General features: G+C 37.8%; 1 long non-coding RNA gene across 2 annotated transcripts in view; it reads left to right on the top strand.

Annotated features, from left to right (window-relative positions):
* Positions 1 to 27,145, top strand: part of LOC140595875 (uncharacterized) — a 135,352-nt gene that overhangs the window by 20,942 nt on the left and 87,265 nt on the right. For both annotated transcript variants that reach the window (XR_011997817.1, XR_011997818.1), the window contains exon 4: positions 15,632 to 15,790. This is a non-coding gene — a long non-coding RNA (uncharacterized lncRNA). The remainder of the gene's footprint in view (positions 1 to 15,631; positions 15,791 to 27,145) is intronic.

Below are 27,145 nucleotides of genomic sequence, written 5' to 3'. Positions count from 1 at the left end.
ATATGCAGCTATGGTTCAACTAAGCAGTCTTTCAAGGCTATTTTGAAAACCAGCAGCTTTGCTGTTTAAGACACTCATGTGATATGGAGCGGAGGTCAAAATAATCCCACATCCAGCAGTATTGCCAGTAATCATAGCAATCTTAATAGGAAAAGAATAATGAAGGCATCAGCCCTGTGAGTCAGACATGAGGTTGTAGTCTTGTTTAGAGTGAGTTGCAGACCTATAGATTCCAAAATAATTAGAAAGTCATAGAAGAGCTGGCTAGTAAAGGTCCCTTGCACATCACTGGCTGACTGGGACCTGTATATATGCAGAGAAGACCTGAAGGAGCATGATTGCATAAACAGGGTCAAACTGCATGAAATTTGGATGGGCTCCCAATCAACAAACAGATCTATGAGCAGGATGTAAACATCACTGACTCCAGGTGTGTCAGTATAACATCTGGCCAATCATGGGCTGGCCACCATGCTATCCATACTATGTTGACCTCTGATCTAGTCTGACCAAGAAAAAAGAGAGAAGACACAAATTAGAGAATTCAAGAATGAAAGAGAAACATTAGTGCCAGCTCTGAGAAATTAAGAGTTATAAGGAAATATTAACAATATTATATCAAAAAATTAGAAAATTCAGATGAAACAGACAATTTCTTACACATACTACAGAACACAAACTACTGAAACTGACTCAGGAAGAAACAGAAAATCAAAATAGACCAAAGAGTAAAGGAATTGAATTAGAACTTCACCCCCAGGGGTGACTGGGTGGCTTCATTGGTTAAGCATCCGACTCTTGATTTCAGCTCAGGTCATGATTTCAGGGTTGTGAGATCAAGCCCTATGTTGGGCTCTGCATTCCAAGAGCATCTGCTTGAGATTCTCTCTCTCCTCTTCCTCTGTCCCTCCTCCTCCATGTGCACTCACACTCTCTCACTCTCTCCTCTTTCTCTCTCTAAAATAAGCAAATCTTTAAGTGAAAAATAATACCAACCCTTCTTAAATTCTGCCAGAAAATAGAAGAAAAAAAATACTCCTTAGTGCTATGAGGCTAGCTTTATCTTATATGAAAGTCACTTAAAGGTATCTTAAAGAATCTCAAGAAGAAAAAACTACATATTAGTATACTAATACTAGTTAGTATTACTTTGAATATAGATGCAAAAAACCTCAAAAAATTTGCAAATAAAGTCTAGTAACGTATAAGAAAGATACACAATAACCAAGTGGGATTTATCACAGAAATGGAAGACTATTTTAATATCTGAAAATAAATCAATATAATATACCATCTTCATAAAAACAGATAAAACCACATGATTATCTCAAGCACAGAAAAAAACATTTGAAAAAAAATCTAGCAATCATGAATGATCAAGACTTTCAACAAATTGGGAATAGTAGGGAACTTTTTCAGTGTAAGATATGGTATATGCAAAAATCTATAGCTAACATTATACTTAACTACGAAAGACTTAGTGCTTTGTCCCTAAGAACAAGAAAATGGCAAATATGTTCACTTTAACCGGTGGTATTCAACATTGTGCTGGAGACTCTAGCCAGTACAATAAGAAAAGACAAAGAAATTAAAAGCATATGGATTAAAAGAGAATTAAACTGCCCTTTTTGAAGACAACATGATCCTGAAAGTAGAAACTCCCAATGAATGTAAAAAACATACTGGAACTAATAAATGAGTTCAAGGTTACAAAATACAAGATAAGCATGCAAAAATAATTTTTCTAGAGTCTAGCAGTAATCAATTGGAAAATGAAATTTAATTCCTAATAGCATGAAAAAGAATAAAATACTGACAATATACATAATGAAAGTAGTACAAATCTCACTTGCAGAAAACTATAAAACACTGCTGAAAGGAATTAAGATTAAGAGGTGCCTGGCTGGCTCAATTGGTAGAGCGTGTGACTATTGATTACAGGGTTGTATCAAAGATTTTATCAAAATAAAATCTTTAAAAAATAAAAAGGAAAAAAACAAAACAAGCAAAACCCCCCTAAATTCCTGTAAAATTAGTGGCTTCAATCAATACATACTTATTACTTCCCAATTTCTGTAAGTCAGAAATTACAGCCTAGCTCAGTTTGGTTCTCTGCTCAGTCTAATGAGACTATGGTCAAGGTGCCAACTGGGGCAGAGATCTGTTTCCCCAAATCCCTATAAGGTTGTTGGCAGTATCTGGTACCCAAGAGCTATAGGATTCATGGCAACTTGCTTCTTCAAAGCCAGGACTGAGAAAGAGAAAGAGAGACATTCCACCACGAGAAAGAGAGCCTCTAGCAAGATGGGTGCTATGCTCTTTAATTGTATACATGGAACCACTTTTGCTACTGCCTCCTGGGTTGAAGCAAGTCACAAGACCCACCATCCTTAAGGGGAGAGATTATGCCAAAGCACCAATACCAGGAAGAAGGGTCTATGAGGTTTATCCTAAAGTCTGCCCACCCCACTGTTTCAGAGATATCAGTAAGAAATATTTTATTTTATTTTATTAAGGTTTAATTTATTTATTCATGAGAGACACAGTGAGAGAGGCAGAGACAAATGCAGAGGGAGAAGCAGGCTCCATGCTGGGAGCCCAATATGGGACTCGATCCCAGGATCTCGGGGTCACGTCCTGAGCCAAAGGCAGCCACCCAGGCGTCCCATTAAGAAAAATTTTAAAAGACAAGTCACCAATTTGGAGAAAATATTTGCAAATCACACATCTCAGGGGTTGGCAAACTATGGCCGGTGGCCTGTTTTGGTAAGACTCATGAGCTAAGAATGTTTTTTTATATTTTTAAAGGGTTGTAAAAAAAAAAAAAAGAATGCAAAAGGGGCTCTGAGTGGCCCACAAACATAAAATATTTATCATCTGTTTTTTACAAAAAAGCTTGCAACTCTCTGATAGATCTGTTGAAGCACTTGTATCTAGAATATATAAAGCACTTGCATAACTCATCAATAAGGAGACAATCCACTTAAAAAGAAAAGAAGGAATTCAGGTAGCATTTAGATGCAAAGATTAGCCCCTGGATGATAGCCGGGAAACAGAGATTATAACCATAAGGAGCTGAATTTGGCCAACAGCCCGAGTGGGCTTGGAAGTGGATTCTTTCCCAGAGCATCCAGTAAGGAACAGTCCTGCTGATTTTGTAATTTCAGTCTTGTGAGACCTTAAGAAGAAGACCCAGCTGAGCCCAACTGGACTTCTCCCATACAAAAACAGTTAATAAATGTATATTACCTTAAGCAGCCACATTCGTGGCAATTTGGTGTAGCAGCAATAAAAACCTAATGCAGAGGGTGACAAATGTACACAGACATTTCAAGAAAGGTCACGGACAAATACACCCATGATAAAGAAGCTCAAAATAATTAATTTTCCATCAGGGAAATTAATTTTTAATAATTAGTTTCCATCAGGGAAATGCAAACTAAAATGAGATACTGCTGTATACCTACTGAAATGGCTTTAAAGAAAAGACTGACAATTTCAAGTGTAGGTGTTGGTATGGAGTAACGGAAGCTCTCAGACACTGCTTGTGTGCATGTAAAATGAGGCAGCTACATTGGAAAGCAGGGTAGCAGCTTCTTAAAAAGCTAAAGGTAAACTTACTGTCCATCTCAACAATCTTATGCTTAGGTATTTATCCAAGGGAAATGAAAATACAAGTCCACCCAGAGACTTGCACACATATATTCACAGCAGCATTACTTATAGTAGAAACAAAAAAAAAAAAAAAATGGAAACAATCCAAATATCCATCAAGCGATGAGTGGATTAACAGAGTATTCTATTTCCATAAAATAGAATACTGTTGATCAATAAGAAGAACAAACTACAAATACGTGCTACAACATAATGAATCTCAAAGTATTGTGCCAAGTGAAAGGAGCCAGACAGAAAGTATTATATATTCCACGATTCCATTTAAATGAAGTTTCCAGAAAGGCAGACTTAACAGAGACAGAAAACAGATGAATGGTCGCCTGGGGCTGGGAGCAGAAGCAGGTGCTGACTGCAAACAGGCGCAAAAGAGTTTTGGAGGGTGATGGAAATGTTCCAAAGCTAGATTGAAGTGATAGTTGCACAGCTCTATAAATTTACTAAAATTCACTGAATTGTACACTGACTTGTAATGATAGGTGCACATTTTGGTGCACCTATCATTAAATTATACCTCAATTTAAAAAATGGTAATAATTAACTTTGGCAAAAGTAGAAGAAAGGAAATGTAATCATAATACAGTGCTCAGCTGTGTGTAATATTTACGTAAACATAACTGGATATTGATTTAATCTACAAAAATGAATACAGCTACATTGGAGTCATGGAGCTGGGGAAGCAGAGGCCGTGGGAGTATGTATAAGAGGGTAAAATATTCAACTACCGTAACAGGAAGTAAGTAGATTATGTACAAAATTTATGTGTCTAAACATAGCAAAATACACATATTATTTAAACATCTAAGGCTAGGCAAGTGCCAACAAAAACAGCTAAAAGAGTCAGGTGATTGGCTCTGAAAACATCAAGTCAGGAGTAGTGCCCGAACTCCAGGGGCATCATAAGGTCGAGAGAGGTGAAGTCTGAGGATGAGGGAGGCTTGGGATGGGGTGGGATGCAGATGGTGAAGACGCGGTGGGCATTAGGTAATATCCAGAAGAAAACTGTATAGAACCTAGAATGACATGTCTTCTCTATCACAGGCTTTTTTTCAGAACCATTCGGAGCAAAATGTGAGCTCATTCTCTGAGAACTCACTTGTATCCTACGTGGTATGCATATCAAATCCTCTCACTTCTCTCTGAACACAGTTGCACTCATTTAATTTCAGATAATACATACATTTGTCAGCCTAATGAGGATACGTATTTTACCACTGGAAAATTTATTTATTTATTTATTTTACCACTGGAAAATTTAAACAAACCCTCTGCTTTTCATAATTTCTTGATGATAATTCCCAAAGCAGAGTTTAAGTCATTCAGGAATGCGTTCTTTAATTTTTCCCTACTGATGATATTAATAAGGAAATGGGCCCCCAATGGAAAGTATCTTCTTTCTGTCTTCGGTCAGGAGTGTTATCAATTTGTTACATAGAGTTTTAATTCTGATTTGGTATTTATTATTAAATGGATATAAGGAAAGGGATACTTATGTTATATTATGTGGCCTTATCCTCAGCTTTAGATCACATGGGACACTCTAATATTTCTTTCCATCAGTTCTTTTAGTATTCAGTATTCTACATACATTTAATCAGATACTTTAGGCTATTGTATAATAATGATTTAGGGGCTATTGACATAGTCTCAGAGGCTAACTCAGTTGTAACACTTAAAAATTATTAGTTCTAAAATGAATATGTCCTTGGAAGAAATTCGTGTCGTATCAAAAATGAAAAAGTAGAAGGTGAAAGTTTCCCTTTATTGGAATGGTTGAATTATGTCCACCAAGCATCCTACTTGCTAAAATAATTATGTGCTCGTAACAAAGCAATGGTTTCACATTCTGGCAAACTAATTTAGATATTAGAAATAATTTAGATATTATGACCAGGACAATAGTCACATTGGTCATTATAATTGGGAACAACAAGTCTGCCTCAAATTGCCCTGTCCTGTTGATTCCTGTACTGTTGTATCACGAGAGGAATGGTATCTGAATACGAATGGAAAAAGAACAGTTTTGGACATGGTGAAGGAGGAGAGAGATGCTGCTGGATTAGAAGATAATTCCTTTGGGGATGAGATGTGGGTTTCTGGTAAATGCAATCAGATACTTTTGAGTTGGGTGTGGTTAGCGAGGTGAGTCAAAGCCTTTTTTTTTTTTTTACCTTCCACATAGCCCTCCCCTCCTTTACGTCCTGAACCACAGACTGGGGTTTGAGCAATTCAGGAATGCATTCCTTAAGTTATCTTTATTGTGTATGAAGATGGTGGAAATTCCTGTGAAGTTTGTTTTTTGTTTTGTTTTGTTTTGTTTTGGGAGTGGGGGTGGGGGATTGGGTTTGCCTCCTGACTGGAGTGTAGTCGCCAGTTTGGTCTTTCTGTGGATTTTCATGAGTATTTTAATTAGCAGTCTGAAGAAGGTGAATTAGGCACTGCTAGTCTTGTTGCTATGATAACAAAGAAGGCCTTGAATATTTTATAAATCTTTGTCATGGAGGCTAAGACCAGAATTTAAATGGAAACTTGTAGGATATTTATCCAGACAGGAGATTGAAACATACTGCACTTGTGTTATTTCTGCCCTCATTTATCGCCTACAGCTTCCACATACTAATTCATTATGGCATGAACAACGTGGGGCTATGGTTTTCAAAACCAGGTTTTATAGGACTGTGCTCTATTTCTATTTGGGAGGATGGGGTGGCTCAAAGGAGAAAGCACTGGACTTGAATATATAAGATAGGAATTTGAGTACTAGTCTGTCGGTTAGGAGTTGTGTGCAACAAAGACAAATTACTTAAATTCAGAGCTTCAGTTTCCTTATCAGCAAAATGAGATTAGTAATATCTACCTCCTGGGGTTATTGTGAGACTCAATGAAACACTATTGAGGACAGTATAGAACCACCTGATAATGGCAAACAACGACAGTGTGGTCCTTGCCCTCATAGAGCTGGCTATCAAGAGACATAGTCAGTGTCGAATAATCAATATGACAAGGAATGTAAAATTGTACCTGTGACAGGTACTGTGAGGAGAAGCTCTTTTTCTCATACTACATATCCCATCTTCCAAAAGGAATCTATTGTCTCTGCTTTCAAAATGTAGGCCGTCCTCATTTCATGGTTCCGAAAGACATGGATTTCAGTTATAGGGGTTTAGTTCGATAATACCAGTTCTCTAACAGCATGGTTCAAATTTCGGTTACTGCAGTATATAAACTATGAACTATGAGTAATTAAATAAAGTACAAACTTTGCTGCTAGGTCTTCAGTCCACAAATCCCCACATAAATAACAGATGCGCATCCTCATCTGTGACCAATCACGTCACCTCATTTAATGCCTGTGGGCAGCTAGTCACTGCATACCTGTTATTCAGTTCATGCACAGACAGCAAAGCGTGTAATTATGTTGCCTCTTTGTCTCTTAGTGATAAACCCGTTCGACCTTTTGCAAAAGCAAGTAATTAAAAGAAAGAATTGAGCCACAAAGATGAGCGTGCTATAAAGAAATGAAATTTGATAATGCTGGAAGTGAAATTCAAATCCAATATAAATGCAGTAATAGAAGAAATACCTGTCCGTGGGAACATTGGCATTGCCGTATTTCAAGTGGCTCTAGATTTTTAGCCAGCGAGACTTAGTTAAGGTACCCTTATCACATCACTGTGGAAGTGGTGTGACAAAGAGGATGGAGATGTTCCAGGGGACATGATGCTGACAAATAAGTTCTCACTAAAGACCTCAGTGGTATTTCAATACGTTGAAAGTGCAAGGGGATAAACTGTTGGAAGCGGATCCAGTTTAGAGACTAGTAGTTCACCAAGGCATGGAGAGATATTTGCTCATTATTATAATTAATGCAAGAGGAATTAGGCAAATTTTGTCCAAATTACCCTTGATAATTTTATTTTTAATGAAGGAGTAAAAGATGAAATCTCAATGTTTCTAATGTTTTAAATGACAGTGTTCTAAATAAATAATAGTTGTGCTATTTTTTCCATTTAACCTGTAGATTCATAACTGACAGTAGAGTTTTTAATGCCTTGAGAAAAATTTTTAAAGGTTGGAGAACCAGTTTTTCCCACTGATTACTAAGATCAATTATTAAGATGCATGGTTCTAGTTTGCATGGACGTATTTATAGTTCTGCAGTCCTTTCCAAGCAGGAACTACTTGGTTATAAAAAAATTCACTGACCGCAACTGCTACCACTTTGATCTGAACCACCATCACCTTTTGCCTGGATTATTTCTATAATCCCTTAACTGTCCTGTTGTTGTTGTTGTTTTTCTCTGCTCCTGGCCTTGGGCTTCTGCAGCTTGTTCTCAAATACAAAACCAGAGATCCTGAACAACGTGTGACCGATCATTTTATGCTTCTGCTAATGGCTTCCCATATTACTCAGAGGGGAACTCACAGTCCTTACTTTTTATAAGACCTCTTGTGATTTAAGATCTTGGCACTTTTCTGACCTCATTTTTTGTTTTCTTCTTAGTTTCTCTTGGCTCCAGCCAAAGAGGGCAACTGGTTTTTTTCAACTCATAAGGCGTGTGTCTGCCTCAGGGTCTTTGCACTCTCCATTCTGTCTCTGGAATGTTCTTCCTCTGATAGGCTTTACTCAGAGGATCATCTCCATGATGACTTGCCCTGGGAATACGCTCTAAAATTCACCCCCTCACTGAATATTCCTCATCCCATCTTTCCTTCTTTACTATTATTTATTTTTTACCTTAGCAAACATCAGTACCATTATATATTTTACTTTTTTATGTTGTTAATTTTTTTCTAACACTTGCTACAGTATAAGCACAAAAAAAAAAACAGACGTTTTAGTCTCTACCTTGTATCCCCCGTACCTACTATAGTGCCAAACATGTCGGGGATGGCCTCGAAACATCTGGCAAATTAATGTTGAGTCCATGATTGAGAGCTTACAGTTTTTAGCGTTTTACAGAAATAAAATTATTTTTTGGATCATAAAGGAATAATGTGATTTGACAAGTAAATGTGTGTATTTTTTGCCTGAATATTAAATTCCACCAGAAGATGAAAACAATTAACTATAGCTTTACCTTCAATGACAAATATATTATCATTTAGCTCACTATTAATCTTCTGTTTGTGTGTGTTGATGACAGTTATACCTGAGTCCATTTATAAATCTGGCATCATAATTTTAATTAATTCTATTATTCCTTCGCTGTCTTCGATGCCTTGGTTCAGCAGACAGTGTAGGCTCTAGATCATGGTGTGTCATATTATGTACTGAGCATGTTCTTAACATGTGAAATGGTGATTGGTTTTCAGTGGACTGAAAAAATGGCTATATTTTGGTAGAGCGCAAAGTATTCCATAACCACTTGGTGATAAACAAATAAATCCCCATTATCTGCTCTTGCCTCAAACTGCCATCTTCAATAATTACTTTGTCGCTCTCATTTGTTTTTTTGACTAAGAAGAGGTAGTCAACCTCTAAGCATTTATTCCTTGAGATTTTATACATTTTCCGTTAACATTTTATTTTGAAATAACTTCAGATTACAGAAAAGTAAAAATAGTAAAAAGAATTCATATATATCTACGACCCATGTTCTCTAGATGTTAACATTTTACCACGTCTGTCTTATCATTCTTCCTACTGTATGTGTGTATATGTGCATACAAATATCGTTATTGTTCCCCAACCATTTGAGAGGAAGTTGCAGGCATACGCCACTTTAGCCCTAAATATTTTAGTGTGTATTGCTAAAAACGAGGACGTATTCTTACATAATCTCAGTTTAATGATCAAAACCAGGGAATTTATAATTTACTTTTAGGCAAAGCATTTCTAAAACTGTATGTGTTGGTAACGGATACCATCCTGATTATTATTACGTCTACAATTTAATCCACTTTCAAAGGGAGCATTATGTCATCGTTGCCTTTTGTTCTTATTTTATAAATTTTTCTTCAAATGATGTCAAAGTGAAGCTTATTGCGTCCTGACAATGATTGTATCGCACCGTTTCTTCCTTGCGAATTTAAAGGAACAGATCAAAAGTCACTCTGAGACCTCCCAGAAATGACACATCTGTCTCAGTTTTTAGAGTTACTATTTTTGGTCTGGTAAAATTAGATAAGACCCTTGGGATTTAAAGGTTTGTGATGAGCGATTTTGAATGTTCACAGAGCTGTTTCTCCCCACAAATTATGATGTGCTTTTGTTACTGTGAGGTCACGGTACTGCCCCCCGCCCTGTATCATATCAGCTTTTATAGTGTAATGAACACATGACGGTTTCTTTTCCTATTCTGCTCTTCTGATTTGTTCCTCCCATCCCAATGGCTGCTGAAAAACTTCCTACGAGTTCTTTGCAGGCAGGTCTCACTTGGCACATTTGCTTGCCAGAGCCTCCCAAATCACATTTGCTGGTTAGTCATCTATTATTTTTCCTTTGTCCTCCTTTCCTTTTTCCATTAGGACCTATGGGTGGTAACAAATTTCTTGCCACTAGTCCCACATTCCTGCCTTATCCCTTGTGGTTCCTTTATATATCCCAGTCACACCTATGTAAGCAATCCCTTTCTAAATAAATTCTCATCAGATTAAAATTATCTCATTTTCAGTGTGCCATTTGTTTCTTGAGAGGATCTTGGCTTATCCAGTGCCCTGTTTAGAAGCAAGTTTTCAAATCCTTTCAGCTAATATGATCCTAAGGGTATAGAGAGTGTGTGTGCAAGTATGTGCATAATCCACTTAGACACAAACCACATTTGTGAACATATATTTGTAATTATTCTGTATATTCAATTTTTGTAACATTTTATGCATCACGTAACCTTTTTATATGATATTAGTCTTTGGAGCTCTCCTTTTTAATAATTGAAATCTTTTGCATGGTGGCTGATTATAACATAATTAAGTTACACATTTTCCTCTTTGGAAACATTTAGGTCTCCCTAAACCTTCAAATTTCTCTCCTATTTAATGCTTTGACCAAACTTACGAATCCATCATTTTTTGCATTTTTGTTTCTCACTTTTGTTCGTATCTTGTCTTCTTCCTTGTTCCCTAACCCTGACATTCCTTTCTTCTTAAAAGTAGATTTTTCTTTTTTGTCCAATGCTCTCCTTACACTCTCTTTATCTATGAAGTATTTATTTTTTATTTATTTAATTTCTGTGAGGCTTTTAGAAGCTTATAGAAGATCCTTCTGCAGACCTGAACTATATATACTCTTGAATTTGAATGAAAGGGCAAAGAAGAGTGAAGCATCAAGGGATAGTTTTTCTAGCTGAGGGGTTTTCTTTGCTTTACCCCATTGTTTGAGTGCCAGGCTGAAGCTTCTGTAGGATGGGTCGAGACCTATGTCAGTCTTGGAATTGAGGCCTGTGTTGGGCTTAGCAGCTCTCATTCCCCCAGCCTTATGAGACCACCTGCAATCTCAGCCTGTGCAGGACTAGGACTTAGTCTTGGGGTTCACTTGGACTCTTGGGACTGGCTACTTGCTCCAAATCTCTCTTTTCCATTGCTCTTCGCTGTGTTCTGAATGCCGGCCTCTCTGGTCCATCTGTTCTTTCTGGTCCTCTCTCCCTGTGCCTGTGCCTGCCCTTCTCCCCTACACTGTGCTCTCTGCCTAGGGAAGCCCCTGCTACGGAGTGAATGAGCCCTCTCCTTAAACTGTAACTCTCCATAGATCTTACCTATGACTAAAATAAAAGCAAGTCTCCCCCAAGTGTGCTGCTCCTTTCATGAGCACTCCTCACATGATCAGAGGAACAACAGGGAGGAAAGTAGAAGCAGTCTCTAATTTTTAGGCCTATTCACTTGTACTTTATTGTAAAAAAAAAAAAAAAAGTTCTACTTTGAGGCTTACTCTCTTCGGATGCTGACCATCTACCCTACCAGTGACTCTCATTGACTGGTCCATCTATCCACCTTCATCAACAACACTGGCCCCTGGCTCCGTCATTTCCTTTCCCCTCAATCTCACATCCACTCTTGGTCTTTCACATCTACTTTGGAGGCCCTTCTAACCACTAGTAGATATACTCATGTGAAACCAAAATTCATCGACTGAGTTTTTTTTTTTTTTTCTAAAGCAGTAAGATAAAATTTTTGAACTACTAAATTTTGACTGCTAAAAATGGTCGTCTGTATAATTGTTTAGAAATATTCAGGCCCTATAGGAGAATAAAACACTCCACTTCTTTGAATTGAGGAGTAGCCAAATAACTTTCTCTGGCCAGTGAAACACAAATGGACCAATCGTGTTAGTGTCATTCACAAGCTTCACTGGCCAATGGCTCATTACATTTTTCCTGCTTCTGAGGTTGCTGAGATACAATGTAAATGTGCAATAGACTTGTTTTAAACTGCTGATATTTTCAACACAATTTAGGGTGTACTGATGGATATATTGAGAAATAGAGATTGTTCTCTTCCCAACCAAAAAATGTTTCATCTATAAGGGCCTTTATTTTCTACCCAAGATGTTCTGTGGTGATGACTATGTGTGTATGTGTTTCCTAGTTTTTGAGCATAAAGCATATTGAATTTCTCCAAGATAAAGGAGCATATACACAGAGAGCTTCCCTTTGGTGGGTTTTTTCTACTACTTGCCTCAAATGGGAACCTTACTGGAATAGAGATAATTAGATGATTACATCATCTAATTATCTCTTTCTTTTGTTATTTCAGGACTGAGAAGGGGGTTTCCTCTAAAAAAACATATATATATATTTGACGTTTCTCCTTTTTTTCCCCCTTGCTCCAATGTGTGTACATCTCTTCTTGGGATGGAATGACCAGAGCTATGCTAGAATACTTGATTTGACAATTAGAGCATCAGCTCCAAGGTTCAGAAACAATCCTAATAATATTGATCAATTAATTCTCTATCTTCCTAAGAAAATGAAGAGCCTTTGTGTGTCTAATATCCACACAATTTTCCTTTTTCTTTCTTTTTTTCAAAAAAGATTTTATTTATTCATTTGAGACAGAAGGATGGAAAGAGTGTGAGAGGGAGGGAGAGAGAGAGAGAGAGAGAGAGAGAGAGAGATCATGAGCAGGGGGAGAGGAAGAGAGAGAAGAAGCAGATGCCCCACCGAGCCGGGAGCCTGACATGGGGCTCAGTCCCAGGACCAGAGATCACGACTCCAGCCAAAGGCAGACCCCTAACCATCTGAGCCACCCAGGCGCCCCTTAAGAGTCTGAATAAGGACTAATATTTGGAATATAACATTCATTCTGACGTCTTGTTTAGTCTCCATTTCTTGTTTTGCTCATTCCAGAACTAGATCAATTGTCTTATCCTTTTTCCCCCTCTTTGGTTGAAGCTCTTGAACACCGCATCCTCTTTTTTCTTGAGGTATCATTCACTGTCTGCCTCAGTGGTGTGCTGGAGCCGACTCCCTCGGCCTCCCGAGAACAGATTGTATTTTTCTTCCCAACTTCAGGTTCAGTGGCTTCACATTGAGTGCAGTGACTTCAGCCATGGTGGCTGATTTACAGAGAAAATAAAACACATTGGCTTCCTATATTTAAATTTTCATCCCCATATGTGTAACCATATGGACACCTTTTATCCAGGACTTGAACCTAAGCCTCCTTCCCCCCTTCAGCTCCAGCCATCTCCCTGAATTCCATTTCCGCTGCTCATTCCCAAGCCCATATCCTCCTTGACGTAATTTGGAACTGAGTCATCCCTGAAATAGTAGACCAAATACCCTACCCTGAGTTCATACTCCATTATCCTCAGCTCTTCCTCTCATTGCACCAATTTTTCAGAGCTCCAACCCATTTATTCTTCCTCTTCCACGAATATATCAGCCCTTTTCTGTCTATGCTTCTATTTCTGACCAGCCTAGTCCCCACAATCCAACACATCGATTATCATTTTTTTTTCTCCCTTAATCCCTTTAGTTCCCATGTGGATCAATCAATCCCTGTAACCCGTGTGCTGCAGGCTGTTGAACATGGAAGTTCAAGAAGCCACGGAGAAGCAGCTCTACATATTTGTGTTTTGTGACTCAGGGGTTGGGTTGGCAAATGTTTTCTGTAAAGGGATGTGTAGTGAATATTTTAGGCTTCGTGGGCTGCATACCACCTCCTTTTGTGTCATTTCCTCTTTTGTGTGATACTTTACAAATGTAGAACTCTTAGCTTGGAAGTTTATAAAAACAGGCCAATGCCTGGAATTAAGAGCCAACACCTGCTCTTACCTCAGACTGACGCACGGCAGTGCGTGGCGATTCTTGTTGAAAGCCTCCATCTGCTCCCGTTCTCCACAGCAGCCTCTCTTAATTTTGACCATCACAAGGTTCTTATGCAGCTTGCCCTGTGCCTCAGCTTCAGAGCGGACCATGCCTTACTGTTCGTGAGTAGGCCTTTGCCTACCTGTTTTTCTCATCACCTTCTCACATCCTTCTGTTCCTACTGCCATTTCAAACAAATCTAGATCTTTTTCATTTTGAAAGACCACCATGGACTCCAAAGTTTCAAAATACCACTATAGCATACAATGTTCCCCCATAAACTGTGAGGTGTACCCATAAATATAAATGGCCCCACAAAGCCCTAATGAGGAATGCTACATGATAGATGGTCATTGGCATACTCACTGGCAAGGAGGTGTTCCCAATTTGGATATGGATATGGTCATACCTCAGCAACATTACAGACTATTACATGTCCCCTTCATGGTTGCTTGGAGGAGCCAAAATTGTGAAGATAAAACTCCTGAGCGCTGGAGACTTTCTGTATTAACAATTCTGGAAAAGATCTTTAGACTTTCTGTCACTTCCTACTTTGTCACATGAGGTTCCCCCTGCCTAGAAGACACTTCAGTTACCCTCACCCCCTCTTCACCTGGGTAGGCCCTATTTCTGGGATAACTGGGTCAAAGTATACAAGCATTAAGACACCTCATGATGCATATCTTTTTGGATTATTTGTCAGAAATACTTATCAGTTTAAACTGCCACTCACGGTGTGTGAAAGTGTCCTTTCCATCAAACGGGGGACATATTTTTACTATTGTGTTTCAAAATGTGTTAACGGAGTTGTTTTAGAAGAATGTTTAAACCATATAACTGCTGACATGTTTGACCCCAGTGCTTTATTCTGTGAGTGTTTGGTATGCTATAATTATAGTTACTAATAGCTCCCATAATTCTTTACCTCGGTTTAGTCTATGGAATTACTTCAGCACTTTGGGAAAAATCATCCTGGGGTCGTTATAAAATTTGCTTTGCTAGCCATGCGTGGCACCTGAAACTGTAGGTATTTAAGTGATTACTTCTTGGGATGTGCTCATCCGAGTGCAAATGAGTTTGGCTCTGAACAGATTTTAGCAGGCGTTTGACAGCTTGGATGACTGGCACCTTGTCATCTTCATAACACACCTAAACTGTGGAGTGCCAAAACTCACAAACAGGTTGGGTGTAGTTAAAGATCTGAGACCTTGTCCAACTTAGTTAATGTTTTAAATCATAGCAGCATAAATATGCCAGCTTTAATTAAAATTATGGCCTGTGATGTAAAATATGATTATCTTACCTGCAGATATATGTTTTATTTTAAATTCAATACTCATGTTAAAATGTGTTTTTGTAAGACTGGTGTGTGGTGTTGGATTGATAGCTGGTTGGTGGGACTGGAAACCTCCTTGGGCAAAAGGGGTAATTTTGACCTACTGACCAGCACTTTCTTACTCTGAGCATTTTGAGTTCTTATTGTTTTTGTTCTAGGGCTAAAACTTGGAGGATTTTTATTGATGAGGAACAAAATCCGTTTTGTTATATCACATGTAAATAATAGACATTAACAAAACACAACAAAGGGGCCCTGGACAAAATCAGTGATTCATAACACATAAAACACTCTTTTCTGGAAATTTAATAAAGAGGACTTTGAATCCTCTTTATTAAGGGTAGTTACCCCCTTATCTGTGGTTTTGTTTTCGCAGTGTCGGTTACTCTAGGCAACCGCGGTCCGGAGGCAGATGACCCCCCTTCTGATGAATCATCAGAAGGCCAATAGAAGACTCACCCTACCCTAGGCTGTGTCACAAAGCCTATGTCATTCCTGTCACTTGGGCGTTTGATCATTTCACATCATCTGTAAGGTGGGTGAGGACACTATGATAAGGTATTTTGGGAGAGACCGTAGTCACATAACTTATTACAGGGTGTTGTTATCATTGTTTTATGTTATCCTTAGGGACTGTGGCTAATCTGTTGCCGTGTCTAATTTATAAATTAAACTTTTCAGTTATGTAGGTCACGTGGGTCTGTACCATCCCTGGTTTCAGGTTCTCCTCCATCCACCTCCACTTGGAATATATCCCCTGGGAAAAAGGGAGCAGGGCTGTAGGGATGGTTCTGGCCTTAGTACCTGTTTATCTAGTACCTGTGTTATCTTAAAGCCCTGAAGAGAAGAGCTGAGAGAGACGACAGTGAGTTTTTAATTTCCTCATTTTGTTTTTCCAGACAAGGAAATTGAGATGCAGAGACTTGTCCATGATCTCACAATGAGACAAGTTTGAGGCAGAGGCCAGAAGGCAGATTAAAAAAAAAAATCCAGTATAAATTAAGTGTTAGATTAGGGTCAGGTGTACAGTACAGTGATTCAGCAATACTCTATGTTACTCGGTGCTCATCGCAGTAACTAATCCCCCTCACCTTCACCCATCCTCCCACCCACCTGCCCTCTGGTATCCATCAGTTTGTTCTCTACAGTCAAGAGTCTGTTTCTTGGTTTGTCTTTTGTTTTCTTTGTTTGTTTGTTTTCTTTCCTACATTCCACATATAGAATTATGTTTTTCTATGGTTTTGTTTTTTCTCTGACTTATTTCACTTAGCATTAGACACTCTAGACCCATCCACGTTATTGCAGATGCCAAGATCTCATTCTTTTTCATGGCTGAGTAATATTCCAGAAGGCAGATTTTTTTTTTTTTTTTTCATTTTCACTTTTGCAATCTCTTTTTGATGATACAGAAAACAGGTCTGTCTGGTAGTTTGAATTATTTGAAATCTGAATGACTGATGTTTCTTAAACATGCTATAATTTATATATTATAGTGAGTTTTATTCTTTCCTAGTATCATGTTAAGCAATTTTACATTAATTCCAAAACTGATTTATGATCTGGGTAGCTTGCGTGACTTTCTTAATCTTTCTAAACTTTCATTTTCTCATGTGTAAGAGGAAGATAATATCAACCTTGCATGGCTGCTTAAAGTTTTAGAGACGATGTATATAAACCCTATCGGTACTCAAGATATAGTGGCTAGGGATAAAAAAAAATAAAACACAGCTAATATTCATTGATACATATTATTGTTTAGTACTTTACATGAAATATCTCTTTTGATCACTTAGACTGTTTTGATGAAGATTACCATTTAAAAATATATTTAGCATTGCTCAAAAGTGTGTTCTAATTCATCTTCTGGAGTGTTTACATTTGTGTAATGTAAGAGCCAGTTTTCTGAACATGAAGCGACAGCATCCCTGCTAGATAGAGCCTTCCTTGCGTATGTTCATTTTGTAGACATCTCTGGATCACCATAGACCCTGCCTCTGATCATGACACCGTATTGCTTTACGTGGAGGTGTATTCGATTCCTATTAGTCTTATAACAAATCACAAACTTAGAAGTTTAACATAAGACAAATGTGTTATCTTGCAGTCCTGCAGATTAGAAGGCCTACACGTGTCTGTCTCGCTCAGCTAGAACCAGAAGGTTGGCTCGGTTGCGTTCCCTCTGGAGTCTCTAGGGGAGAACATATTTCTGTGACTCTTTCAGCTTCTAGAGATTGCCCTGACTTGTTGGCTCATGGCCCCATTCTTCCATCTTCAAAGCCTGTATAACATTAGGCCATACTTGTCCCAGGCTGTTATCTTTCTGGTTCACTCTCTTCTGTCTCCCTCTCACATTTCTAAAGACCCTCGAGATTACATAAGGCTCATTTAGATAATTTGGGAACATCTTATTTTAAGATCATGGGACACCCGAGTGGCTCAGTGGTTGAGAATCTGCCTTAGGTTCAGGTTGTGGTCCTGGAGTCCTGGGATTGAGTACCACATTGGGCTCCCCGCCGGGAGCCGCTTCTCCTCTGCCTGTGTCTCTGCCTCTCTCTCTCATTGTGTGTTTCTCTCATGAATAAAATAAATAAAGTCTTAAAAAAAAAAAAGATCAGCTGATTACCGACCTTCATTACACGTGCAACCTTAATTTCCCTTTACCATGTAACATAATGTAGTCACAGGTTCTTGGGATTAAGACACAGGCATCTTTGGGTGGGGGGGGGGACATGATTCTGCTAACCACAGGAGAGTGCCTCAGAAGCAGTAGAAGCTGCTAGTTAGGAGCTCGATAATCTTACTTTATGTTCTCCATGGAAGAATCTCATAGCATGGACATGTCCTTCAGCAGCTCGTTTCGTCATCAGTGCTGCTTTGCAAATGGGAGATTTCCTTTTGCCAGCAAAATAGTCTTATATAGCATTTGTGTGCAGCAACATCCTTAAGATGTGTTAGTATTATAATCCCTACTATATCTCAACAATTTACCCTCAATGAGACAGTGTGATAGTGAAAAAACAGTTTTGGGGGGAAGGGTGGGGACTGGGTATCACCCATACTTTACTTTGCATGCATCCTGACCCTCGTTGTGGCTAGGAGAACAGGGTGGGAGGCAGATGAGTCTAGGATTGAGTCTCAATGTCAGCTACATGACCTCAGGGCAAGTATTTACATCTTATAAACTACAGTTAGTTCATATACAAAATGGAAACATGAGTGCTCTTTTATAGGTTTCTTGTTATGAAATGAAGTAACGCCTGCGAAGTATTTACCATAGTACCTGACTCATAGAGGACCCCATTAGTGTGGGCGACTTGCTAGTTTCATCTCTGTGAAGTTTAATTCCCTTATCTGCAAGAAAAGTTTGGTTTAGTTTCTTCACCCAGTTCTGATAAGGTGTATAGATTTTAATAGGTACTAAATATCTGCTATAAATGTTAGACATCCATTTAGGTTTTTTATTTTTATTTTTGTTTGCGATGGATCAGATAAGGTATATGCTTTTAGGATACTATCCTTTTTGCTTTAGGTTGCAAACTTAATGGCATATTTGGTTATAGAACTCTTTTTGATTAAAAACATCTCTACTGGGATGCCTGGGTGGCTCAGCCAGCTGAACATCCAATTCTTGATGTCAGCTCAGGTCTTGATGTCAGGGTGGTGAGTTCAAGTCCTGCGTTGGGCTCCATGCTGGGCATGGGGCCTACTTAAAAAAACAATCAAACTACACTATTTCTGTACCAATGTCCCTTTTCACATTAAATATTATTTATTTGCCTTTCATCTTTGTTTTCTTTATCATTTTGGCTAATGGTTTGTCTAATTAGCCTTATTTATTTTTAAACCAGCTTTTAGTTTTTTTGACTATTTTTCTTGTTTTTAAACATATCACCAAATTCTGCTTTTATTACTTTATTTCTTATACTTTGTATTTTTTATTGCTGTTCTTCTAATTTCTTGACATGGGTAGCAGGTTATTGATTTTCACTCTTTTTCTAAAAAAAAACATGCAGTAAAGAGTGTACATTTTCTTCTGAGTATTGTGTTAGCTGTATCTCACAAGTTTTGATATGTAGAATTTTCATTATTAATTAAATTTTGAAACTACCATTGTAAGAATTATAATCCATGTATCATTTAGATGTGTTTTTAAAAAAATTCTAAATATATGGGGCTATCTTTTTGCTTTAGCTACTAATCTTACAGTATTTACTCAGTGATTATGGTCTGAATGATAGATATTCTTTGATATTTGTTGAAATTTGTCTTGATTTCTAGTAGAGGGTCAAATTTTGTAAATCCCCTCTAAGGGCTTGAAAAAAATGTGCATTCTTAGTTGGTGTATATGCATAATTTGATACACCACATACTGACATTTTGTCCTTGACTTATCAATTAGTAGGAGAGGATTATTAAAATCTCTCACTATGAGGGTGACAAAACATGAGAGACACCTAACTCTGGGAAATGAACAAGGGATAGTGGAAGGGGAGGTGGTCGGGGGTTGGGGTGACTGGGTGACGGGCACTAAGGGGGGGCACTTGGTGGGATGAACACTGGGGGTTATGCTATATGTTGGCAAATTGAACTCCAATAAAAAAAAAAAAAAGATTTGGGTTCAGCTTATATTCGGGCATGAAGAAATCTGGAGTATCTGGTACCTATGCTTTAATAATCTACTTTGTAAATTTAGCATATTTTAAATACATTGCTGTTTATATCCACAAAAAAATCACTATGATTATGACATTATTAATTTATTCTTGCATCTCAATTGAGTTTTGCTTGCTATATCTTGAAGCTATTTTGATGGGTATAAACAAATTTGTAATTTTTTTGTCTTGAAAGTTTGTTAAATTATTAATGCTTTCAATATATAATGACCTTCTATATTTCAAAATACCTTTTGGCCCTAAATTGCATTTTGTCTGCTATTAATCAGGAACTACAGTTTTTGTTTACTTGTTTGTTTTTGGGCCAGGTATCTTTTTGCTCCCATTACTTTCATCCTTACTGTGTCTTTGTATTTTAGGTGACCCTCTTTTAAATATGTGTAAGTGAATTTTTTTGTTTATTCAACCTTTGAGTTTGTAACTGATCTGTTTTTATCTTCATCGAAAATCGTGTTTTGTAATTGAGATATAATTGACATATAACATTATATGTTTTCAGGTTTACAAGGTGATTTAATATTTATATATATTGCAAATTGATCATCATAATAAGACTAGTTAACATCCATCATCAAATAGTTACACTGTTTTTTCATGTAGTGAGAACTTTTAAGATCCATTCTCTTAGTAACTTTCAAATATACGAAACAGATTGTTAACAGAGTCGCCATGCTGTATATTACATCCCTAGGACTTATTTATTTGATAATTGGAAGTTTGTACCTTTGGCCACCTTCACCCGTTTTGCCCATCCACCTGTCCACCACCTCTGGCAATCAGCAATTTGTTCCCTGTATCTGTGAGCTTTGTTTTGTTTTGTTTTGTTTTGTTTTAGATTCCAGATATAAGTGAGATTACATTATATTTGTCTTTCTCTAACTTATTTCACTTAGCATAATTGCCCTCACAATCCATCCGTGTTGTCACAAATGGCAAGATTTCCTTCTTTTTTTATGGCTGAATGATATTCCATTGCATATGAAAATCTTCTTAACTGGAGAATTGGGTTCTTTTGTATATGCTTTTGTTAATGGTGTTGGGGATTTATTTCTTCTTTTATTTTATACGTTTGCTTTCCTCTTTGACAGATTAGACTGTAAGTGGTGGAAATCATGTACATAGAAAGGACTGTAGAAGCCAATGGGATGGATTGATAAAAATGAGGGTCCAAGAGTTTGAGAAGCAAAGGCAGAGCTTAGAGGAAGGCTGAATAAGCCAGAGAAAGAGATCACAAGGAGAGATAAATTCTGACCAGAAAGACAGAGATAGGATCTGGAAAGGCAATGTCTTAGGGTTGAGTAGTTGAAAAAGTCTAGGTAGGAGTGGATTGTCTGTAATACCAGATTCTATGAAAGGTGACTAATTTGTTAGAAGATTGTGGAAGTGAATGCTTCCATGGAATAGTAGGGACAAAAGTTTTGTGGGCACAGAAAAGGCCTGATATAGCATATAATCTTAGAGTGAAAGATTTATAAGGATAGGGACAACTTCAGGATGGGAAAAGATACCTATCAAGATGTGGGAGCCTTGATGCAACAGAACAGAGGTCCCTGATGAATCAAAGTCTTCAAGATAATAAAAATCTCTGCACTTCTTCTGATGTGGATTTCTTTTCAAGAGTCCACATAGAGACTGCACAGATTACATGCCTAATTACGAGTTGTAAGAAATGCAATATAAATGACGAGGGTGTCTCAATAGGCAGTGCTGATGAATCCATTAATTTGGATATCATTGATCAAGCACTGTGAAGTTAATCCTGCAATGTGGGTTAGATCAGAGCATACATTAATAAACGCACTTGCGCTTGACCTATAAAATGAATTATCAACATGTCCCATAGGGCCGTGAAACCGGTGAGCTCTCTGAAGAATCATCACTATCACTAAGCCATTTTAAAGGCCTGGGTTTAGATTTTCATTAGGAGAAATATCTCTGAATGTCTTTCCTAATGAAAACCAAGTGCCTAATTTTTGCTAAAACAGACTCAGGGCAATTATTAAAGTTTTTGCTCTTAGAGTGAAAATAAAGTAATTTTACTTTACCTGTACCTTTTGTCACCTTTCCTTTGGGAAGTGACTGCAATTACCAATTTATTTAGCAAATATTTATTAAACAGGTCTGACAGCATGACACTCATCCTAAATGACACTAGCTTATCACACAGATTAGGAGGAGCTATTTACATTTTATTTAGGAAAAGAATACTTAACTAGGCTGTACTTCATCTAGGTATCTTAAATAAAGCACTATTTCAGGATAAAGAGTAATTACCCACATTGCTGAGAGTTTTGACTGTTCAGAAAAAGCTCCGTTCATTTTCTCCTAGAACTCTGACAATAGGATATTGAGAAAAACAATGTTAAAAGGTGGCTGGATACCTTTTGAGATGGCTCCTTTCAGAAAAGAGGATTTTGCTTTCTGTAAGAAAAATCCTTTTATAGAATCTTTGCTTATGAAAAGTGAATGATTTCCCCCTAGTCCACCTAGATATTGGGGAAAGTGCTTTATTTACTTTACATAATAAAATAATAAGAATTTGGCAGTTGTCTCCTGGCAAGTCAAGAAGGAGTTGTATTAGAGCTTGAGCACTATTCAGAGAAGAAGAAAGATGGAGTTAGAGTCTTATAGAAAGAGGACATGGCTGGGCGCCTGGGTGGCCCAGTGGTTGAGCATCTGCCTTGGCTCAGGCCGTGATCTCGGGGTCCTGGGATTGAGTCCCCCCCCACAGGGAGCCTGCTTCTCCCTCTGCCTATGTCTCTGGCTTTTTCTGTGTGTTTCATGAATAAGCAAATAAAATCTTAAAAAAAAAAAAAAAAAGAAAGAGAACATGGCTGAAGGTCAGGGCTGAAGGGATAAAGAGAGTTGTTAAGAGGTTACTTATGGTAGAATGATTGAATGTATTTATGATATAAAACATTCTACTTGAAGTTGGTTTCTGATCTGTGTATAATCTAATTTTTTTCCATAATCTTTAATAAAAGTCAATTTTACACAGCAGCCCTTATTTAATGGTGCTTTTAGTAACGAATGATGAGGAGCTCTCCCATGCTTGTGGCAAAGTAGAAATGGAGACTTCACCTTGAGGTCAGAGGGCAAGGAGGGCAATTTCAATTTCAGAAGGAATAGGAATTGCATAGAGGAAACCCTTTGGGAACACATGGAAGTATTGTGGAGGGTCTAGTCTTCCCATGGAAAACAGAATGGAAGCAGAGTGATCTTATTTACAAAAACATGGTTCCTGGTTCCTGGATGCCAGAGAACTTGATGATAGCTGGCTTACACTAGAAATGCTGATAGCAATGTCAGTTGATCATGAGAATTTGCTCACTCCAAGCAGCCCACGGGAAAAAACCAACCAACCAACCAACCAACCAAACAAACAAACGAACAAAAACAGACCTTGAAACTGTTAGGATTTGAATTGGAAATAACAGATTTTTTTCAAAAAGGTAAGTGAACACATTCTATTTCAGCGTAAATGCCATTCCATTATTAACATTTTCCTCTCTAGTTAGCACTTCTTTCTCAAGCCATTTTCAGCTGTAGAGATACTTTAATAGGTCAAATCATGTTCTATACAGTAAAAATAGTTTAATTCTTTTGAGAACTTTAGTAGCTTGGGGTCCAAAGGAGGTCAGACTATATCTTAGCACCTGCTTTGCATTCTCAATAGCTTTTAGCCAAAGATTCTCATGCAGAATGTACACCCAGTCATTGAGGTTACCATTTGCTGAACACAATAATAATGACTTCCAACGGGAATTATTATTATTTTGATAGTTTTTTTTTTTCTAAGCTAGTGTTTCTCCTGATATAAAAAACCATGCAACCATATAAGAGAAAGTTAGGAAGCCACAATGTGTCATATAAAACTTGTGAGGAGAATAGCAGAACAGTTAAGAAGGACCAGGCTTTGGAGTTAAACTGGGCAAGTTGAAATACTGGCTCTGTCTCTCACCTGTTGTGACTCTGGATAACTTACTCATTCTCCTTGCTCCTCATTTAAAAAAAATCTATACAATGAGAGGATTAAATTAACTGGCATGTGATAAGTGCTTAACAAATGCTAGCTTCCATAGAAGGTGATTCTCGATGCTATCAACCAAGTCACCTATCCATGTAACACCCATTGTCATCTAGCCTGTGCCAGGATCTGTTAGACTATGGAGACACAGAAGAGGAAACACTAACCCCATTCTTTTAAGGCTTCATAGGCTTTAGAGTTTTGGGGGGAGCCTGGGGCTAAGACTCATTCTTCTGTGACTGTATAACGAATAAGAAATAGGAGAGAATGAATTGGGATCCAAACTTCATCCTTAGAAGCTCGACATTTCCAAAACATGGGGCGTGGTAGAGAGAAATAGGAAAATGGGGCATCCCAGATTCACCTATCATTCCTTTATAGACTGAGCAGCAGAGGGAACCCTTCCTTCCGGGCTGTGAGGAACACCTTGCCAAGGTGGGCTAGCTTCATGAAGGCAGGAAGTACATGAGATGTTTATCTGTTCTCGTAAGAACATCAGTAAACAGATGTTTATCTGTTCTCGTGAAGAATCAAGACTGAGAGAGCATGGAAAGGGCACCTTTCCCAGTCTGATTCAAAAGAACTTCACCCAAGTACGGGTGGGTCTTGGTCTAATCCCACCATCATAATAAAAAATTCCTTTTGTAGCCTCATAAATGTGCATATGTGTGCAGTTTTAAATTCAAGAGGATGGATTTTGTATTAAAGGAATCTCCATTCATGTTTATTAATGGAGAGGTTGTAGAGCAGGACTGGTGTTTGTTTCATTTATTTAGCACTTGTGACATGATGGCTCTGGGCCTGGCTGGTGCGAGGGCATTGCTTTATTGATTAAATAATGTGATGAAAGGGAATGGTGCTTATGTGTTGAGAGATTATTGCCAGAGACACTTGGCCAACAAAGTGCTGAAAGGAGAGCAGTGTGACACTTTCACTGTAAGTAATTAGCAGCCAGTTGGAACTGAAACACAGTATCCTGGGGAAAGTTCCAGTTAATGCTGCAGGTTTGCATTTTTGAAGGCATGCGGAATCATACATTTTGTTTCCCAGTTGAGCTCATTTTTTTGACTCTGAATAATTAAAAATAAACATCTGAAACTACAGTGACATAAAACAATATATCTGAAATGGCACAAAAGAAAACAGTCCACTTTTACAGAAAAGGGTCACAGTTCTATTCTCAGGAATCATATATAAAACAGTAAAAAATTTCAAATAGTGCATTTATTACTTTATTGTAGTTCTAAAGAAAGTCTACAATTCTTAGAGATGTTTTAGGATCTGTGTGAAGTGGATGTATTTGTTCACGCCTTTATGGGAGAAAACAGGGCTGGACTACTCATGAGTATAACCTGAACTTATCTATTGGCCTATGGATTTGAAAGATATTTTGCCAAGAAAGATGATGATCTCTGAGAACCCAAGGCAGTAGTGGATTTATTTCAAGTGATGGCGTTGGGGTTTACTCTCTGCCTTGAGTACATGGTCTAGTCGACTGGAAAGGGATGCACGGAGCATTAGTGGCTCCTCTTGACAAACTGACCTCTATCCCACCATTTCTGTTCCATCATAGACTAGATCTATCGTAATCAAAACAGAGTATTTTTTCTAACATTCTCTTCTTCTTTCTTTATATTCTTTCTCTCTTTTTCTTTCTCTGCTTGAATTCTTTATTTCCCTTCTCTCTTTTTTTTTCTCTCTCTCTCCTCTCTAGTAAATAGTTAAAACAAGGACTCTGGAGGCTGTCTTCTTGTTTCCAAATCCTGGTACTTTGACATATTAGCTATGTGATCTTGGGAAAACCACTTGATCTTTCTGTGCCTCAGTTTCCTCATTTGTAAAATGGTTATAATCATAGTATCTAGAGCATAGGATTATTATAAGGATACATGTTGAAAATATTGAAGTCATTCTTGACACATAGTAAATGCTATTATACTTCATATATTTTTATAGACTAATAAATACTCTGATTTGATTCCCACTGACTCAAAAAATATGTACTGGTTCCCTAAGATCTACACAATGATACAAGGGGTTCAAGGTGGATATTCAATTGTTTGGCTATAAACTGTCTTTCGAAAGTTTTTTCACAGCATGCTTCACATACTCCATGTTCTGGTCACTCACTACAGCCTGAATTTGCCATATATTTTCCTACTTCTCCAAACTACTCACTCAGCCAGAAATGGCTCCATTTCTTCTTGTTTTCTGACACTCAGAAGCTGAACGCTTATGTTTTTTATTACTTATCTAAAGAGATTGAATACTACAAGTACATTAAAAGTTTCCTGTGTTGACTGTTCTCATTTAATAGGGTTGTGGGAAGCCAAATAATAGCTCCCCTCTCCCAAATGTCTGCATCCTAATTCCTGGAGCTAGTGAATCTTACCTTACATTGCAAAGACTTTGCGGATGAGATTAGGATTGTTAGATGGGAAGATTATTTGGATTATTCACATGGCCCCAAGTGCAGTCACAGGTGTCATTATAAAGAGAGAGAGGAAGGGAGATTTCACACAGAAGCTAAGGCACCTGTGACTGTGGAGGCAGAGTTTGGAGTAGTCACAAATCAAGGACCACCAGCAGCCACCAGAAGTTGGAAGAGGCAGTGAACAGATTCTCCCTTAGAGTCTTCAAAGGGAGCATGGCCCTGTCTACACCTTGATTTTAGCTCTGTAGGACTTATTTTAGTCTCTGGCCTCCAGAAGTGTAAGAGCGTGAATTTATGTTGTTGTTAGCCACAAGTTTGTGATTTGTTACAGCAGCCTCAGGAAACTACGACGGTAGTATTGCGGTCTACTATTTTATTTCCAACATTTTTCTTCATTTATTTTTTAAAGTAATATAGAGTAAAATTCACTGTGTTTGGTGTACAAGTCTTTGAGTTTTGACAAATTAATAGATTCGTGTAATTACTACCACAATCAATACATAGAATAGTTACGGAAGAACAACAAAGCTGGAGGCATCATACTATCTGATTTCAAACTATATTGCAAAGCTATAGTAATCAAAACAATATGATACTATCATGAAGACAGACACATAGATTAAAGGAAGAGAATAGAGAGCCCAGAAATAAATCCATGCATATATGGTCAAATTAATTTATGGTAAAGAGGCCAAGAATATTTAATGGAATGCAAGAGTGAAACTAGATCCCTATCTTACACCATACACAAAAATA

This window comes from Vulpes vulpes, chromosome 16, assembly GCF_048418805.1.
Source record: "Vulpes vulpes isolate BD-2025 chromosome 16, VulVul3, whole genome shotgun sequence".
Classification (NCBI taxonomy): Eukaryota; Metazoa; Chordata; class Mammalia; order Carnivora; family Canidae; genus Vulpes; species Vulpes vulpes.
This window is presented reverse-complemented; position numbering and strand designations above follow the sequence as displayed.